At 46.9% G+C, this 17,607-nt stretch overlaps 1 protein-coding gene across 6 annotated transcripts in view; it reads right to left on the bottom strand.

Moving 5' to 3' along the window:
• LOC149336187 (uncharacterized) overlaps positions 1 to 17,607 on the bottom strand; it is a 74,894-nt gene that overhangs the window by 29,649 nt on the left and 27,638 nt on the right. For 4 of the 6 annotated variants that reach the window (XR_016284186.1, XR_016284184.1, XR_016284182.1 and 1 more), the window contains 4 exons: positions 13,892 to 14,858; positions 11,167 to 11,747; positions 8,160 to 10,266; positions 32 to 5,357 (listed from right to left, as the gene is read on the bottom strand). The gene's annotated coding sequence lies outside the window, so the exon portion shown is untranslated. The remainder of the gene's footprint in view (positions 1 to 31; positions 5,358 to 8,159; positions 10,267 to 11,166; positions 11,748 to 13,891; positions 14,859 to 17,607) is intronic. The other 2 variants (XR_016284183.1, XR_016284185.1) reach the window with 2 other exon arrangements.

Below are 17,607 nucleotides of genomic sequence, written 5' to 3'. Positions count from 1 at the left end.
GACAAATGAGCCAGAAGGCATAGCAACTCACCATGTTGCATTCTAGCTGGCGTCGCAGGCCATGGTGATGCTTGTAAGGGCCGCATTGAGACAGCCCGTGGTGCGAACACCTTCGTCAGTTCCATGCTTTCGATCGCGGGTGCTTCCAATTTTGCTCCACTGTTGCCGTTGTGCCTCCAACGTTAGTCGTCGTCCTTGTAATGGTAGTAGCATTACTAGGTGAAATAATTGTGTGACATTTGGGTTTATGGCGCTTCTTGACGGTTTGGATGCACTGGCGCCAAAGTACCACGTCCACAGAAGACCAAAATCCATATATCCCTCCCTGTCCTGTCACAGCTGCGGCCATCTTCTCCCCCTAGTGTCTCTAGTCTCATCCGTCCGCGTCTCCTCTCTCCCTCTTTCAGGTATGTCGCAAACACAGATCTCATTGCTGCATAGAGCTTGAGTCGACAGTACTAATAGTCCCATAGTGTCGCCGTTGTGATAATAGCGTTTCAACTGAGTGTGGGTGTGCATTCTACAGTGGTTCCAGTGACGGGCGTCCTGCCTGTGAGGTGTTAGCCCTGTTGTGTCTCACGGTAGCGGGGGTCTATGTTGTATTGGCATCCACATGTTTTCGTTGCTGCGTTCGCTATAATGAATGGTCGTTTTCGAGCACTGCTGTGGGGCTTTCTTAGAGCTTTGTTCGAGCAACCGAGGGAACTGGCAGAATCACCAGTCGCGTCTTGTGCTTGTGCCTATGTTCTATTTGTTGATAATAGTGTGTGACATTTCCCTGTAGCTGCTCGATGTGGCGTGGTTTTTGTGGCGCAATGTGTCCATGTGGCGCTTTGATGGTGCCTGTGGCGAGTGTGAACCGTCAGGATCGCCAACAGCGCAAGCACGAGCAATCACCACCGCCGCCGCACGGACTGCGCGATTTGCTTGATTGCCAGCATAAAAAACAGTAATAGTGCAGCTGTGGGCACCAAGGAAGTCTCTTTGCGCAATGTTGCAAGGTCGAATTCAAACAGACGCTGCGCATCGACGCCTGAGGAGGCGTTCATCATGCATTCCTCGGGTTTCCGTGGCACTCAGCGTCGAACATATTGCTACGACGAAGAGCACCACATATGCACCACATACTCTCTAAATCGTCTTCAGGGGTTCGCTTTTTGCGTTTCTTTCTACTACTGTAGTAAAAGACAAAAGTGCAGTTTGTGGCTTTTGTTTTGGTCGTGGATCCTTGTGTTCTGCGATCAGGGCAGCTCTCCCCGACTAGTTATTTGCATCCATAGCACTTCGATGTTAACTTATTAGTCTTCTTGTTCCTTTATCTTCAGTTGTTCAAAGGTTGTGGCTCTGTTGCTCTTTTTGAAGCTCTTGATGCTGGCCGTCCTGTTTGTTGCCCATGTACTAGCTCTCGTTAGCGAAGGCCTCACTGTAGCACTTGACACTTGATCACGGTTGTGACGCGGATTATCAGAAGGCTTTACTTTCTGGAATGTTGGTGCTTGCTTCGGTTAGGGAGTTTGTGTAATGTAAAGATGGGTTTCGGGGTTGTAGACCATCGTTTCCATAGTGAAGAAGGGTGGTATGCTCGGTGCTCTTCCTTGTAGTATAGCGACAGCTGAACTAGTGGTGTTGTTATGCGTGTAGTCGTCATGGCAGCAGTGATCAATGTGGTCATGATTGTATGGGTTGTATATGTTGGAAGATGGGTGGTAGTCTTCTTCGAGTGATATCATTACTTTTGTAGTGATCGGATGCATATATTTGGTGTTGTTCACTGCCTGGTATTCTTCATCAGTTGGTGTTGTGACGTTGTGTGCGTAGTTTAGGTGCCTATATGTGGCGCAAGGGCGCATGCAACAGGAACTGAAGTGGTGTCGTGCGGGCGAATGTGTTGAAAAGGCGTTTGCCCGTGCATGAAGAACAAAAGGAGTGTCGAGAAGAGCACTATAGGTAAAGAGAATTCCGCGGCCGCCTTGTTGCGAGCCGTAAACTGTTCTTGCCTGCGAGAATTTTGAGACTCGGCGTGCAGACCATGCGTCGGAGATATCCAGAGAGACAGCACTGTTGAGGCAGCCTTCAAGGCATGACCAGAAGAGGTGTGTGGCACGTAGGCAGCCTGCAACAAATTGAGGGCTTTGATTCAGCATCCGTGCGGTTCTTATTTAGTGCCATATCATGATTGATGAACCTCTGAGAAAACGCTATGCAATTGTTTCTATTATAAATCGATTCTACACTTTTCTTGTTATGCGAATGCTTCTTGTGTACTGTGCGACGTCAGTGCACGTTAGAAAACCCCAGGTGATCGAAATTTCCAGAGCCCTTCACTCCGGCGTCCCTCATAGCCTGAGTCACTTTCGGACGTCAAACCCAATAATCCAAACCAAACCAAGCTTCTTCGGGAGCGAAAGTTAAACACCTAGGTGGAACAATTTATTTTTAAATTATCCCGCCCCTAATGTCTAGACCAAAGCAACTTTTCTGAAACTTCGGGAGAGGGCTCCGAATTTGCTGCCCATCGAATGATCTGTATCATAAATAAGCTTTTTCCGACTGTCCTACCGAAAACATTACAATGGCGGTTAAAATCGCAGAAAGTGATGTTTCGTTGATACCAGGGCAAGTCGTGTACCGACAGATCTGGCCATTAAGTGATCACAGCAATGGCAGGTTAGCAAGGCTTTCATGCGCCTCTTTCTAGCTTCCTCGCCCTTCTGCCTCTTTTTCTCAGGTATTTATCAGCGGACTGCCTAGTAAGACGGAACTCAAAAATGTCCCACATTCACATAAGTAGGAGCTGCGCCGGGGAAACTTATTGAGCCGAGCACTCCTACGTCTAGTACCTCACATTTGAATCAGTGCTACACAAGCCTTGAGCAACGCTTGTAAACATGCCCGGTCGCCGTGAATATCCCTCATATCTAAATCCACTCTTGCATCACTGAGAACATAGCTAACGTCTAATTGAGTACATAGCCAGCTTCAAAGCGATCGTAGCGGATAACTTCATGACGCACACCTTATTAGCGATTTAGTTCTCTCAGTATTCCGATGCCCCGACTATTTCGAAACATATTGCTCGCCACTGTCACAATCCACCCCGATCCATCCAGGGCATGCTCTTTTTTGTACATGGCTACGTAGCACATGCTAACTTCCACTTTAAGATCTTAAAGTAGCCACTTCTCTGCTTCACTCACTTGTTATTTCTTCCGGGGTATTAGGCAGCGTCTTGTCCCCGCTTCAGGCAGCAGTCTTCGCCAACGAAGCAGCCACCTCTATTCCATGATGTTTGAGATGCTTACTTCGAGTCTTCTTGGCAGTACGTGTCAAGAATCTCGGCTCTTCTCACTGTGCCTTCAGTGCATACTTCTAGGAGTCCCCACGGGTCTTGTGCCGAGTCACTCCTAATGAAGGCAGCCGCCGAGACAAGAATTCATATGTTGTCATCCGTGACTCTTCCTGGCGATCCATCATCAGGTACCTGAATGCCTGCAATGGACGTCACCATCGCAGGTCTGTCCGTTCTGGTTCTCAGCGTTGTTGACTCTACGGATGCACTATGCTGCTGTTGTGCTGCAGTATCCTAGTGCTAATGGTTGTGGTTCTTCAGCATTCATCGTTGCAGTCCTTTGAAACTGTCGCACCCATGCTTAGGGCGTGGCTAATCTGTGGTGTGTAGTCAGGGCACTTCGGAGTTTTACTAAGCGCAGATGATATTCGATATCTACCACAGTTTTATGGAGCGCTTAGTGAAAGTCGGTATGACAGCTATAATGACTGTTGCTGTGACTCAGCAGTTCTGAAGTCATGGTGTCCAGAGCACAGCTTTGTCTTCTATTGTGTGGTTATGAGTGTCCTTGTCACGGCAGCTGTAATTATGGATACTCTGATTGTGGAGGATGGGTGTATTGGTGCGTATCGACACGTTGTTGTCTGCTGGGTGTTGTGTCCTATTCTGCATAGGGTGTGAGAGTAGAGGGTGCCCGGAATGTCCCCTTGCAACCGCTGAAACCTGAATAGTGCCACTCAGCGAAGGTGTTGCAAAGCCGGAAATCACCGGTGTATGAAGAACAGCAGGAATGACGGCGTTCTTGATGCAGGAGTGGTGTTCGTAAGGCTGCTTTGGGCGTTTTCGATTATGGCTGATATACATGAAGTGTAGTCGTCATGGCAGCTGTAATCATTGCTGCTGTGATTGTGGAGGGTCAATGTACTGGCGGTTAGCACGTGTTTTCAGTCGGATGTTGTGTTCGGTTGTGCTTGTGGTGTGGGCGTACAGGGTACTGCACGAACATGAAGAACAGCAGGAATGTCGTGTTCTTAAGCGATATTCGCCAGGCTTCCTGATTGAGACCATGGCTGATATACAGTTAGAGGTAGTCCCGTGGTGTCTTCTTGAGTGCAGTCATTGCAGCTGAAATTATGGCTGCTGCTGTGATTGTGGAGGAGGGGTGCATCGGCACCTAGCCCATGGTGTTGTCTGCTGGGTGTTGTGTTCCCATTTTGAGCATGTGTGTGTTGGGGGAAGGGGGAGAGAGGGTCCCAAAAATTTCGGGTTGCAACAGTCAAGAAGATCAATATTGGTGGCGCCGAACTGAATGTGCTGCAAAGACGGAGATCACCTATTCCCGATGAACAGCAGAATGCCTCTGTTTTGTGATACAGCGGTGATTTTGGAGATGTTTTCGTGTTTGACTGGGGCTACGTATGTGCTTTAGCGCAACTGGTCTCAAAATGTGGTTCTGCGCGAAAATCGCGGCTGACGCGATTAGTGGCTGTGACTGTGTGGGTTGTACGCATTGGTGTTTTTTGTAAGATATTTTAGGCCCGGAAGTGTTCCGTCTCGTTGCGACAAGTGCCCATGATTAGTGTTGCCAATACGGCGCACAGGGTCCGTCAGAAGGAGCATGACCGGTGCCACCCAAGCATATCTGTCGAGAAGGCTTGAGTGCGCCGATGCATGAAGAACAGTAGGAATGCCACCACGATCATCACGAAGGCTGCGGCTCCATGCCCTGACTGCGGAGCGTGAATTGTGCCACGAAAGCTCCAGAAATGCCAGCGAGTCGGTGACAATGAGCCAGGTCCGATTACCTGCAAGCATTTGGAGATTTGGGTTCAGGATCAAGAAATTCTCCCTCCGTACAGCATTAATTTTTTTTTTTCCTTGTGAACACCGCAACTCGTTTTGAGAAGATTCGGAAAGGTGTGTATCATTTCCTGCGCAAATGTGTGCCGGGTTTTCTTTTCCTGTATTCGAGCATTTGCGAAACATTTAAACTGGAAACAATGGCTCGAAGAAGTACGTAACGGCTGTCAGAGTGGTGCTTAGATAAGGACACCACAGCCTTCGGCACCTTTTGTGTAAAAAAGAGCACGTGGGCGAAAGAACAAATTTTCGCCTTAGCAGTTGTAGGAACACCACCCCACATTCTCGATTTTACACAGAGTACAGCCAATTTCATGGAGTAGAACAGGGTCAGGCCCAAGATCGCAATTTGAACAAAATGAAGGGCGCGTGCTCTTAACAGAAGAATGAATGGGAGCCATGGCTTGTTTCTTTATATGGGCTTTCTGCGATAACACAATATTTGCACCATGAAATTCGCACTATGTGATGATGGGTCCATTTTCTGAAATTAGAGCCTACTAGAAAATCGACACTTCAGTTCTTTGCAGATATTTCATCCTGAAATCTTACTTGAGGCTGTCATAAGGATCCAGACTGAAGATCTTCGAACCACTGAAGCATCAATTTTCCAAAAAGCTCTGTTCTCAAAGTGAACTTTTTGGGTTAGGTTCATGACAGAACCGTAAACTAACATAGCCGCAGCTCAAACATATGCTATTCTGGTCAAGACTGCCTCCTGAGCAGCAGGCTACAAGCAAGCCCCTACTTTGCTTCAGCCCGCATCGATCATCGACAAAATTTTTATCTCAAACTAAAATATTTCTTTCATGTATACCTTCTCCGCACTTCGGAAGTTTGAATCACTAATCCTGGCAGTTAGTAGACATTGATGTTTACGCTTTCAAAGCCGGTTGTCTAATCACTGCAAATATTCATAGACTTTCATTGCATTCTGTTTATTGCGTTTTTGCAATTTCCGGTCGCAAGTCTTTCTGCTGACTTTTTCAGAGTTATTTTTTGATGCGTTGTGATTTGCCGCACCAAGCTCCAAAATTATCGACTGCTTACTCATAAACATCATAATGCAATCTGCTAATATTTGCAGTGGTCTCGGTCCGTAATGAAACAAAAAGAGAAAAGGCTCTTCCAGGTTATTTAGTGAAGGAAAAAACAACACTGCTGAAGGCTTGAGGATAAACATTTCGATACAGTGCAGTGCACAGCGCCAGGGCATATGACAGACAACAGTGCCAAATGCGCACATTTCCAGTGCTTTTCCTTTCTAAGTCCCTACTCTGATTGCATTTCTTTAGGCAGAGGCTGCACATCAGAGATTTCCAGAGCGATTATGGTGTGATTGAATGGTGATAACCAGCTGTTGTGGCACATCTTTTTCGGTGCGCTTTGAGAAAAAAAGTCATTAGTGGCTCTCAAAGCCAGGTATTTTGTGTCATTTCCAGTTAAGTTGCTAGGGCTGCAGTCTCCGCTAAACCACGCCTTTACTGTAAACGCGTACTCTTGTATGACTGCCGCCACTTCACGTTATTTGGACAGATACGTAGGCCTACATCCACATCTACATCCGCTACATCTAGCGCCACCAACTCCAAAATCGAGCATCTTCAGTTGGTTTAGTCTTGCGCTCATAGTGCGAAATTAGCAGCGCCAAGCGACAATTGTGTGCTGGTTTTAAGGCATAAGACGATTTAAAGCCAGCTGGGCGGAAATTTGTACACCGCTGAGGGCCATCTACGCCATTAGTAGAAATGCGTGGCCTAAGCAAAGAGCTAACTTGGCTCGCTATCGCTGCTTTCCTTCCGTTGCTGTCTGCTAGGACTCTTCGCTACCTTGCGAGCTAGCAGACGATGGGCATGCGAATAAACTCAACGCTTGCAAAGAAAGGAAGCGGCTGACCACAGCAGATGTCTGGGCGCGCCTTTGTTCTAACGCATATTGGCAGTGGGGAAGAAACAAAAAACGATGAAGCGTCGCATTTGTTGCGCCCTCGTCGTTTTTCCTTCGTTTATTGATTGAGTGCTTTCCAGAAAATGCTCTGCGCGTGCTGTCTACAAATACGACACATTTCTAACTACTTTGCTGCATTCGGATACCTTAAACGTACCACTGCCTTCTACATAGGCCAGGCAGCACAGAAAACTTTATTACCTCTAATTACAGATTGAGTGACTTCTTTTCGTACATTATTTCTGACGGCGGGGCTCCTATTACGAGGAAAACAGCAGTAGAGGAGGTCACCGGACGACACGTGTCAGAAATTATGGTTCTTTGTTTTTAAATAATAAATAATATAAATAAATAAATAAATAATATAAATAAATAAATAATATAAAGTCCCAAAGCAACTAAGGCTATGAGAGACGCCGTAGTGGAGGGCTCCGGAAACTTCGACCACCTGGGGTTCTTTAACGTGCACTGACATCGCACAGTACACGGACCTCTAGAATTTCTCCTCCAAAGAAATTCAACCGCCGCGGCCGGTTGAATTTCTTTGGAGGAGAAATTATAGAGGCCCGTGTACTGTGGCTTAACGCATCAAAGCGATTCAGGCTATCAGGGAGGCCGCAGTGGAGGACTCCGGCAATTTCGACCATGTGTGGTTAAACTTGCACTGACGTCGAACAGTACACGGGCCTGTAGCATTTCGCCTCCATCAAAATGCGACCGCCGCGGCCTTAATTGAATGCCTAGAATGTATTTGCGGCTATTTACAACGCACAATTTATCAGCGTTTCCCGCCCCAACTACTATTTTTATGCAAACTCCCTGCCACGGCGATGTTAGTGCGCGCTAAAGATCCTCAGGAGTACGAAAGTATTCCACAGCCCTCCACTGCGTCAACTCTTTCCTTCTGTCTTCACTCACTCTCTCCTTTATCCCTTCCCTTACGCGCGGGTTCAGATGTACACCGAGAGGCGAGGCTGATACTGCACCATTTTCTTTCCTAAAAAACAAATTTCCCTGTAAGCCGCGAGCCCTAGAGCGGTAGGCCGGCTGTGTTTGGACTTACCTTGCTTTCTTTCCCGGTGGAATCACAAGCTGCGAACGCCTGATGGCACCAGGGTAGTGGCAATCCACAGTGCACAACCATTTCTTCGTGTTATTGGCTGTGCCCTCCAGCAGCGTAATCGCAGCATTGGTCTTTGTGGTGCTTGTGTCTCTAGTTTCGATGGCCAAAAAACGTATGCAGCTTGTATAGCTGTGGTCGTTTTGTGAACAGGGGGTTTTAAGACCTCGGTATAAAGGTTGTTCCCTGCGGTGGCTTACGATGGGTAGCCGTTGTGTTCGTGATGCCTCTCTCTGTAGTCTTGATGTTTCGAATATATTGCTGTTGTTTTCGTAGTTTTATAATGTTCCGTGTGTCAGTGCTGAGGTGTCATTGCATCCCATCACTACCTGGTCCCAAATATCTCTACTCGTACGAATAATTCATCAGTTGGAGGCTTTTGTCTCTAGTGGAAGAGATTATCGAGGTTAGTGTGTTCATTAATTTGTTAAATGCTGTGGCTTCGGTGTCTCAAGTTTACCATACTTCTCTTGGAGGTTGTGATGCATATAGGTGTGTTGGAGGATGTTGGACGCCACCTGCATGAGGAATAACAGCAGCGCCGCCCCGTGGCATTAATTGCCACCAGCATGAAGAACAGGAGGAGCACCATTGTGGGGTTGGCTCCCATGCCAGATGTCCCCGCTAGACTATTTCCATGGGGCATAATCGTTGCGGTGGTCGCCATACAGCAGTATAGTTTTAATGATTTCTTGATGTGTCCTGGCTTATCTATTATTGTGAGGTGCCCATGCTTAGTCATAGCAGAAAAGCCATACTGCGCTAGTTTAGGTTTCATTGTGCAAAGGCGACTTAGGCCAATGAGCGCCAAAACGATGTTTCATTAAGTCTGCTTGTTCTTGACATATTACAATAAATGGAATGAACTGCCTCACAAATGCTGCGTATTAAAGGGGAAATTCCAAGTGTATACAAAATATAAAACTAAGGCATTCCTACATGGCTAGCTATATGCAAGTTTAAATCAAACAACAGGCAAACGAGCATTGCAAGGCATTGCCACGAGAAAGCGGACAGGGAGTTCCCCCCCACCGTGCATGGCTACGGTGCCCTCTTGTCTGTGGCAAGGTACCCTTTCAGTCAGAAACCGCGAAATAAAAACGCTGACTGCTCTTTCAGGAACAGGTGCTATTAACGCATTATATAACCTGGCAAGATGATGTAATAGTGTGATCACAATAGAAAAAGGTGAGAATGATCAGTAAAATCTTGCGAAGTGAACGCGACGATGCATTTCTTTTGGTCTTTCTCTTAATAAGGATATGAATAACTCAACGCGGGCCACTGCAGGGCTTTTGTTCGAGTGGTTGAGCTCTGAAACGTTAAGTACCCTGCGTATTATGTGTGAGATTCGCAGTATAAAACATAAATTTGCAGAATAGCTTTTGTGGTGGCAATCCTTCCCTTCAATTATAATTGCAATGTGAACTTGTGCGTCGGTGTTCTTGGTGCGATTGTTGCATTACACTTCCGTGGGTATCTTATAATCTTTCTGTTCTTGACATTTTTAACGTCAGGTGCTGTGATTGTTTTGGTGGTTGCGCAGCCTGTACTTGTAGCTGTTTGCTGAGGCCGCTGTTGTGTCTCGTGGGGATGTTTGACTGTTGTACTCTCGCATGTTGTGTTATGAGGAGGTTGTGAATACGCATTCGATGAAACTTGTCACCTATTTTCCTCGAGTCCTCCACTGAGTCATGGTTGTTTTTATGCTTCTTCTGCTTGTATTGCGGTGGACACAGTGTTTATGGTTGTGACGATTCAGTGTTTCCAGGTGTTGGGTCAGTTTTTCAGATGATCGCGTTTGTTTTGAGTGTCGGTAAAGGCAGCGAGGCCGGAGGCCAACAGCGGCATGAAGAACAGCACGAATGCCGGATTGGGGAACGGCCGAGATGCGCGCACAGCCGCCAACATGAAGAACAGGAGAATTGTTGCTAAGGCCACCAAGCATCTGTCTCTCGGTGCTCTGGAGGTCGCAACAAACGGGCATGCATGGCTTGGCAAGGGTCCGTCCGCAGCTGAGTCTGCAGGCCACGCCGCAGGTGATCTAGAGCTGCAAAATCAAAGCGCCGCAGCATTGCCGTACACTCTTATGTTGACCAGGCGCTCTGCTTCCCACCCAAAGTAGTGGGATTGACTCCCAGCAGCAGACGCGTTTTGATGCAGGCAAAGCGCAAAACGCGTTTTGTCCTGTGAGATGTCTGCGCGCGTCATACAAGCTCAGGTAGTTCAAATTAGGAGTCCAACCCTTCGGCCAGCCTTATAGCATCCGTGTGCAGCTCCAAGACGCTGAATACCACATAGCGCTCATGGCAAATTAATCTCTTGGTTGCAGATGAGCAGAGTTTAGTGGGTTGAAGGATCGAGAAATATGAGTGCATAAATCAGGTGAACAATACGTCTGTGCCGAAATATGCTCAGCGTTAGAACGAAAGTTTGATTTCAGCCTTCTAGAGAGCAGGGCAAAAAATGGCTTATCTAGAAGTTTCTTTTTTTTTACGACGACTCAGCCTTTTATTTCCGCTGATTCCACTCGCATTGACAATGTTACGACACAATTTTAACTTGCCTGTTAACTTGCCTGATATTCATACTAACAAAGGTAAACTAGCTACCTTTTTCGCCAATACTTTCAATAGGTTGTTACTTAGAAAGATCTACAGCATATCGAGACACACTTATTTCAACGCTTTTTATTATCTCAGTAATCTTAGCTAGCATGTACCCAATACCTAAAGGCGATCGCATGTGTTGCGTGAATAATATTCATCACAAAAACCATCTTTCGCTGAACGCTGACATAGTAATAGTAAATTTGTCGCTATCAGTGAATTTTCATTACCGCTACCGACTGCAGGCGCGTAAAAGTGACAATCACCAGAACGTTTGCCGACAAAGTCGCAACCTTCTACTTCCTGCCTCTGCAATAATGTTGAACTCGTACTATGCTCACCGGTACTGCATCGTGCTGATTGCAGCCATTGGGTCCGTGGTTGAGATGTGGTCACCTGGAGCCGGCACACTTTATAGCTCCTTCGTTCACCACTGGACTTCCATGTCGCCTGCGACGCCTTGCTTCTGTTTGCAGTGTCCGTTCCTGGATGCATCCGACGTGTTTCCTGTGGCAGTGCACCGCTGTTTCCTGGTGGTGAACCGCTGTTTTCGTGTTGTGGTCACCCGAGTGTGTACTGTGGTTGTGCTGCAAGGTTTCCCTGTATTGCTGCAGGCTTGTCTCCATTTGTGCTTGCTTTGGTTAGGACCATGCTGTCCAGCCGACACTTTCAAGAGGAACTGGATTGATGCCGATGACATTAATGCTGGGCGAGCGACGGTTGGCCTCTACATGAGAAATAAAGGAAGCGCTGGATGGAACACTAGCTCCTCCTTGAAGCACACTGCCCAAAAATAGCAGACGCTTCTAGAGCTGGCGAATCAGCCGTGACACGACACACGCACAAGTCCATGACGAGACTCTGGTCTCCAGTAAGAGGCAGCATCGCTTCTTCGCAAGGTATCAAGCTGGTGCTCCGAGTCCTGCAAAGAAGCGATAACCTGCAGATTAACGTGCACAGAAGCGCCGCTGGTCGTCATCTTCTAATATTAAATATCACAACGCTTACTTCAGGCGTCGGGAACAGTACACTATGCCAGATAAATTTATTTCTGGCAAGTAATTTCCATTGAGTGCTTTGCGAGTTAACCAAAGTTATTTATCGTGTGAAGTCTCGTACTATCTTGCGCAGTCTGTAGTAAATATACGAGCATTGATTTGTGGTATAACAATAGTGTGTCCCAACACTACTTCCTATCCGAAACCTGATAAAGGTTGATGAGGTTTATAACCCACTAATAATAATAGCGCTCGCAGCAGTGGCTTAAGGATGCATTAGGTCTGAAGAGCCTATGTCCGCCTGCAGTGACAGGATTGCATACAGACGATTTGCTAAGTCGCTGTGGGATGTCATTTCTTGAGGAAGAACAGCCAGGATTTGTTAACTAACCCAGAGTCCAATACGGCATACCTCGTATCCTACAGTATTTTGGCAAGATTATAATGCTCCCAAGTTTAGAGCATGTGTGCGATAAGTCTCTGACGGTAACGGCGATAGTACATTTAGCATTGAAATAAACTCTCCAGGTGCTGAGCACTATTATCTCCGGTGCAGCTTTTTATTTCATTTCATTTATTTCATCCTTAAGGGCCCGACGGCATTACATAAGGTGGGGCTACAGTTCGGGTAAATACAAGCATGATGAAGGCAGACACAATTAACGCAAACACTACAAATTATGAAAGACAAGAAAAATAAACAAATAAAGAGCATCAAGGTATTCGTGGGATGATGCGGAAAAAACAAGAAATGCATGTGCGGCATTATTTAATAGATACCTAATGACTCTAACCACATAAGCTATTACGAAAATAATTCTAATCTGTCGCATACATCTGTATGCAATGCTCATTGCACGGTCAGCCATGCTATGCAATTTTCAGGAATTAATGCTTTACCAATTATCAAAGCTGGCTACCAAAAGGAAGCACGAGGAGAGCGCTCAATAATTACGTGAGTTCTTGGTTGTAGTGCATAGGAATCTCAATATCCATGCCAATAAAATCTCGGGCCTCATGTTCATGGCCCCAACAGCCGAGCACCAGGGTGAATATTGCCAACTCTTGCGCTCATAAAACCCGCTACGCAGGAAGTACAGAAGGCGGGAAGCACCGGGCCACTAAGCTGGAAATGCCGCAGGAATTTGCGTTTAAACTGACGCCTAAAACAAAGATAAGGCAGTCTGTGAGTGTTAAAAGAGTTACAAGCTATAAAAGACCGCAAACACGAAATACAGGTGGCGCTACCAACGGCTGATATCGTAAGTAAACTACGTGCGCCGACACAGATTGTCGGACGCGGAACCCAGAGGCTAAGCTGCTTCCCCTAGCCTCAAAACTGTGTGAACCTTTACTTTCACTCAGGACGTCACGAAGTAATCGACTGGCGACAAGAATAAATATAATTTTCTTGAAGATATGCGTCCTCTGCCACTGCAAAAACATCAACATAGCGAGATAGAGCCAGACAAACAATTTTAACTGAGAACAGTAATTGGAAGCATTTCTCCTTATTGTACCTCTAAAGCCAGCTGTCGCAAGAATGACGTATTAGCTGACGGCTCTTCCATCAAACACTATCAAGTGCACCGCCTCCATATCCTTGTGGAATGACTACCGCTGCATCATGTCAACACCCATACACTCACCGCTCAGGCACGTCAGCTAGATAGGAAAAAGTCATTTTTGGTTCCAGTCCCTGTCGCGCCGCAAGGTTACTAATTGTTGAATAACCTTTACTGTTCGAGGCCAACCTTACAGTGATTTGGCCTCGGATGAAATACTTAAATTTCAGTAATTTACAGCGCAGCTCCACCTTAACGAATCTATTTAGCCTCTCGATTCCTAACGATCACTGTGGTATATGTATGCTACCATGAAGGAAACAAATACAAATGAATTTTTTCCGACTGTCCGCAGCTGAGGAAAACCCTGTCACTGCCCACCACAGGCACCCTATCCCACTCACTTTCAGAGGGTAATGTTTTGAATACCTCGAAAGCTGCCTTTTATTACATGAACTGCAACCTCGCAATAAGCAAGTAAGCAAGAGAGCACAGGAGCTCACCGGTTGCATGTGAATACCTTTGTCTTCTCTAATCGCGTGGCGTGGTGGTGACAGAACAGGCCACAGCGATGACTGTTTGCCGTGCACAACGCTGTCTTCGTCGCCCTGGATGCACTCGGGATCCTGATGTGCCACATGTCGCCGTTGTGTCCCGAGTTAGGTGCAGCCCTTATAACGGTGGTACAGACGTCGTTCCAGGTGACTCCTCAATGGCTGTGATGTAATGGCGCTGCTCGGAGCTGCAGTGCGGTCAAACTGGGAAATTCGCGTCCGTCGCTAAAGGCGACACCTTTGATGCATCAAGCTTGTGCTGACATATAACAGTCCCGTAGTGCTTAGTTCTGACGGGGTATGAGTGCGGTTATACGTGCAGCGGTGGTTTCGCCGACGGGTGTCGCGGTGTTGTCACTGGTGCTACCACTGCTCACGGTGGTGGTAGTGTAAGTCGTCGTGACATGTGCATATTTTCGTCACTGTCTGTCATGAATAGCTTCTCCTTGTGATCATAGCTAAGGGGCATTTTAGTGCTTGGTTAGTGCATTTGGTGGAAAAGGCAGAATGATCTGTTGCGCATTGGTCATATGGTTATGTGCCGCTTGTTGTGGTCATTTTGTAAATATTTGCTGTTCTGTGTCGTGGATTCTGTGGGGCTGTGTGCTTAGGTGCAGCTGTTTCAATGCGTGTAATGACGCAAGCATGAGGAACAAGAGCAGCGCCGCCACACGGATTGTCCGAAAGACGCATATTACCGTTCGCATGAAGGACAGAGGGAATGCCGCTGTATTTCCCAAGGAAAAGTCTGTTGATGCGGGGTGCAGTGTTGGAGCGACACTGGGGTCATTTTCTGCCTCGAATTCTGAGGAAGCGTTCCCAGTGGACTTCACAGGCGCCCATTGGTCCAGCGCACGGAGGTCACAGCAGACTTCATCGCCAACAGACTCCTCAGGAGTGCTTTGTACTCGCCCGCCTGTAAAAAAAAAAAATTAGGTGTGGTTCAACTACTCTTCAACCTGGTTAAAGAGCAAAAGCTTTGGTATACCAGGCAACTATAAGCGGCTTGGAGTCTGCAACAATGAGGGCTTTCCGAACACTGGATAGGCAACGTGCCTTCCCTGCCACCCTGCCAGGTGGCAGTTAATGGTTGATCGCGAGAGTTTGCTCTCTAAATTACGGCTACGGTGTATTGCTGCAGTGCCGCGTGCCTGCCACAACACTGTCAACGCAAACACATGGAGCCCACATCACTCTCTCACCGACCCCGGGAGCCAGTTCCTTTCCTCAAAATCATCCGAGGCTGTTAACGCAACGCCAATGAGCACAATGAACGCAGACGGCCTATGGCTTCAGTGCCGCGTTACTGCCACAACGTTGGCAGTGCCATCGCATGCAGATCGCGCACATCTGTCACTATCGCCACATAGCTTAAATTGCGACTAAGGTGTCCACTGTCACAGGGGGCCAGTTATGCGCCTTTCTTTTGCATTCAAAACTCCGCTCTTATTGGTTTCGTAGATTAAAGGCCGATCCCAAGGGGCTAATTATCTGCCTCTGCTTTGCTTTAGATGATCGCTCTTCACTGGTTTCGTAGCTTAAGGCCTGACTATGGTGTCGAGCTGTCCCAGGGTTCCAGTTATGCACATTTACTTTGCTCTCGTTGAAGGTCAAATGAAGGTCATATTCCTGCGTTCTGCGACCTTGGCTTCACATAGCAGAATGAAACTTTCGCTTCAAGAACAATATCGCACACTTTCACGGTGATCTATGCTATCGCGGGAACATGAGTTTCTCGACGCCCTAGCACTTATTGAGAGAGGCGAATATTCCTTCAGTTAAAAAACCCACGAATACTATCGTCGAGGTACCTGCCTAATCAGTCATAGTAGCCAACTTTCGTACAGCCAACAGGTAAAACATTAACCGCATTCTAGTGCAATCAGGCCACTACACAAGTCACCTCGAGTGAGTCCCTGTGCAGTGGTACTGCTTCCATGACCTGAAAAAAATATATATACCATGGGTCTCTTTCGAGAAGGCGTTCACCGAGTGCCACCAATCTCCCTCTCTCAAAACTACTGCTTTTCGCGCAAGAAGTTCTCAAATCCTTACAGCACGGAAGAACTACTCGGATGACATATTGTCGAAGCATTATGATTGGCAGTACACCACCATGTTTGCGGTTGGTCGGCGATTTGCTTCTAACTTCCAAAGGTACGGACCACCACGGCGCTTAGATCTAACTTACGTAACGTTGCTTACCACGCACCGAAGCTAGTGCGTTATAAAGAGCACAGCACATGCGGACGGAAAGGTTAAATAAAAGATGAACACAGCCACAAGCCTCCAGATGAAACGGGCTGAAATTGCGCACCGAAATGCAACAAGTTGTGCTTATCAACAGTAAGAAAAACTGCGAGGATTACAGGCACTATTCGATATAGGCTACGTGGTACGCCGTATAGACAAAGGCGGAGGATTGTTTTAAATCAGGTGGGGTTCGTAATGCGCTCAGCTCGCAGTGCACACGGGCCTGTTTTATTATTGCAACAACACTAAGGGTCCCGTAATGCAAAAAATCCGGAGTCTTCACCAACGTTGTGAGAAAAAATTCCAGGAGAAGCAACCTGGATGGGCCACCAGGATCAGGTGACCTTGTGGCCTCATCACAACCTGCTCCATCGGATTGTGAGCAAATTGACCACCCTCGCAGGTGGCAGTTAAATTACTGGTCACGAGAGGTCGCTCGTTTAGAGCAACCTGGGTCGCACATGTCCCACCGGGGGCAGCAGCTGCCATCGCAGGGCAGCTGGACATCGTCTAACCACTGCGCCGTAACTGACTGGTCTGCTGGCTCAGTTGTACATTCAACGATGTGAGAGATTGTAAGCAAACATTAACCTTAGTGATCGCCGTGTTAATGGCGTCAAATGGCGATGTCCTAAGTGGACAGTTTCGACGTCAGACTAACGTGATAAACGCTGCCAATAGCGATTATCTAAGGCACGGCCCATTCTCTAACCACAGGCATTTTGGATTTCACCGTCATCGACTGTCTCGCTCGAGACAGTCGATGACGGTAGTGCTCGAATATTTGAAAGTAGTGCTCGAATATTTGTCGTGAGGTAACTCAGCCATCGGTACATTCAAGTAGGAAAAAGAGGGCGTGCATTAAAAATTTGATGATTTGAAACCTATATTTCATAGTCTTCTTTCGAGACATAAACGTACTTAATACAGGATTTCGTTTTGGATATCACCAGCGATCCTAAATATACCCTGGAGAAGGAGTCAAGGAAGGAATGTGGTAGTAGTTTTGCCGCTACACGTGGTAATTCCTTAATTAAATTTTCCTGAAGTAGCAAGAGGTTATATTAACCGCCTTTATGCTTTCAGGCCAGAAACTTCATTTCTTTGATGCTTCTGCACCTATTGTGCACCACCACAAACACAATGGGTGCAAAAATTCATAATTTTAGGCGCCACCTGTTAATTGGCTTCAATCATACGGCACACATTTGACCAATAAAGAACAAATTGAATAGCTTGGCTGGCTTCGTGTCAGTAAATACTTAAGATCACCAAGAAGGAAATAGGGATATTGTTTTTTGAGGAAAGGGAATGGCACAGTATCTGTCTAACATACCTCGGACACCTGAACCACACCGTAAGAGAAGGGAGGAAGGTGGGAGTGAAAGATGAACTTTAGAAAGAGGTGCCGT

Source organism: Amblyomma mixtum, chromosome 7 (genome assembly GCF_055824585.1).
Source record: "Amblyomma mixtum isolate Tamu chromosome 7, ASM5582458v1, whole genome shotgun sequence".
In the NCBI taxonomy this organism is placed as follows: domain Eukaryota; kingdom Metazoa; phylum Arthropoda; class Arachnida; order Ixodida; family Ixodidae; genus Amblyomma; species Amblyomma mixtum.
This window is presented reverse-complemented; position numbering and strand designations above follow the sequence as displayed.